Consider the following 2,397-nt stretch of genomic DNA (forward strand, 5'->3'; position numbering starts at 1 on the left):
ATCATCACGAGGTCGTGGCCTACCAGCAAAGTTTCAGCATGTCTATCTCCGGCGGCAGATCCATGGTGTCTCTCTGACTCCACCCTTCTTCCTCCAAGCATACAGACTAGCTTTCCCTGCCTAGTTCTGTTCTTCCCTGCCATGGGCTCAAAGCAGTTTTTTTTTTTTGGAAGTTTTATAATTATGTTTATGTACAGAAAACTCAGCAGTACATTTAACCCAGTTTAGTGGCGAGTTCTTTGGCCTTTGCCTTTTCCAGCTTGGCAATTCGAGCCACAGATTTAGGACCCAGGACGTTGCCTCCCCAGTGGCGGCGGATCTCATCATATCTGTTGTTGTAATTGGTCCTAATAGCTTCCACCAGCTTGGCCAGAGCACCCTTGTCTTCCGAGTTAACCTGTGTGAAGGCAACAGTGGTGCACGTCTTCCTATGGACCAGCCGCCCCAGCCTGGCCTTTCCCTTGATGATGCAGTAGGGGACCCCCCATCTTGCGACACAGAGCAGGCAGGAAGACCACCAGCTCAATGGGGTCTACGTCGTGGGCAATCACCACCAGCTGAGCCTTCTTGTTCTCTACCAAAGTGGTGACTGTATTGACGCCCGCTCGAAGGACAGGTGGTCTCTTAGTCGGGACATCCCCTTTGCTGGCAGCTTTCTTCTCAGCACGGGCCAGCAGCCTCTGCTTCTTCTCCTGCTTGGGCTCTGGCCTGTACTTGTGGGCAAGTTTAAGCAACTGGGTAGCTGTTTGCCGGTCCAGGGCCTGGGTGAACTGGTTAATGGCAGGAGGAACTTTGAGCCGCTTATCGAGGATGGCCCTCTGCCGCTGCAGCCTAATGTAGCGGGGCCATTTGACGAAGCGCATGAGATCTCTCTTGGGCTGGATGTCCTGCCCAATGCCGAAGTTCTTAGGCCTCTTCTCAAACAAAGGATTCACCACCTTCTTCGCCTCCTGCTTCTTCACGACGGCAGGGGCCGGGGCCACCTTCTTCCTTTTGGCCTTCTTTCCCTTGGGCATCTTGCCGGGCTGGAGGAGAGAGCTCAAAGCAGTTCTGTATTCATTAACCAATAAAAGCAACACATAGACAGAAGGACCTCCCACAACACCTTCCTTCTGTCTTCCTCCCCATAGTTCCTTCACAAATATTCTTTGCTTTGTCTCCATCATGGTCTCAAAACAGTCCATGCCTCATCTTCCAGCTGCTCTCTGATATTTAAAATGTACAAAGGGATTGTGAATATTCATGCACTATTGTATGTGGTCTGTATTTTTCTCTCGTGTTGGTCTCACTAAAATAAAACTCCAGCACCATGTTGGAGAGCTTGTTGACTCCAGCCTGAGAAACCTCAAGGCTCAAGGATCCTATGGCCGAAATAATCATTAGGGTCTTTTGCTTTGTTGTTTCTATTGTAGATGAGCTTCCCCAGAGATTCCCTAAGTAGGATGTGCAGCTGGCAATTTCTTCATCTGGATTAATTAATGCAGCTGGTAAAGAAGAGGCATTTAGAGACCATGGCTTAGGGTTTAGGCCTTCAGGGAGCCTCAGTTCTGTCTTTTCACTTCAGCCTGTTGATCAGGCTTTGGTCAAAACAAAACCCTGGTCAGGTTCTGGCAATATGGTACCCCCTCCTCCCCCCACCCCATGGATAGGTCTTCTCTGAACAAAAGTCTGTGGAGATATATATATATATATATACGCGTTTCTCTGCGGGAAATGAAAGATAATCTTTCTTTGCTCTTCCAAATGAGTACCTGCTAGGTCTCCTGGGAAATCGAAGGGTCTCTAACTTAAGATTGTCTATCGCCTCCTGAGGAACTCTCAGGCTAATTCACAGAGCTCCAACAACGACCATAACTACTACGAAAGTAAGGTTGCTGGTTTGGGCTGCAGTGCAGGCAGCTGCCTCCTGCTCAGCTCCTAGTCAGCTGAGGTTCTTTGCCTCTGCCTGTCATTTCTTGTTGCCTGGGGTGGGGGGGTGAGGTGGGGGTTGGGAGGTGTTATTAGAGTGTTAAAGGTCATGACCCAAAGCTCTCAGCCCTAACAAGCTAGGCTTGGCCACTCATCTTCAACGGGCCAATTAAATAGACAAGAAGAACAGAGAGAGGTGGTCCATTCAGTGTGACCACACCTGGAGGAGGGACAAATGAAGGGGTCCCCTGGCTCCTTACACCTTTATCTTCAGAGCACGGATGGAGAGCCAGAGGGAAACATTACTAAACAGTCCTGGCCCATCCAGACACCAAGGCTTAAGGCCCATTACCCTTCATTCCACCACCCCCAGAGATTCCTGGGAGACTTGGAATTCCTTTCGAGCCATTGGATCAATTGTCTGATAGCCAAAGGGAAGGGCACAAGTAGCTCCCTTAAGAACCTCCTCATTGCTGCCAGGGAATGAAT

General features: G+C 49.7%; 1 pseudogene; it reads right to left on the reverse strand.

The window, feature by feature from the left end:
• Positions 1-214: 214 nt before the first annotated feature.
• Positions 215-1,037, reverse strand: LOC101994128 (annotated as a pseudogene).
• Between the last annotated feature and the right edge of the window lie 1,360 nt (positions 1,038-2,397).

This window comes from Microtus ochrogaster, linkage group LG7_11 (assembly GCF_000317375.1).
Source record: "Microtus ochrogaster isolate Prairie Vole_2 linkage group LG7_11, MicOch1.0, whole genome shotgun sequence".
Lineage (NCBI taxonomy): Eukaryota > Metazoa > Chordata > Mammalia > Rodentia > Cricetidae > Microtus > Microtus ochrogaster.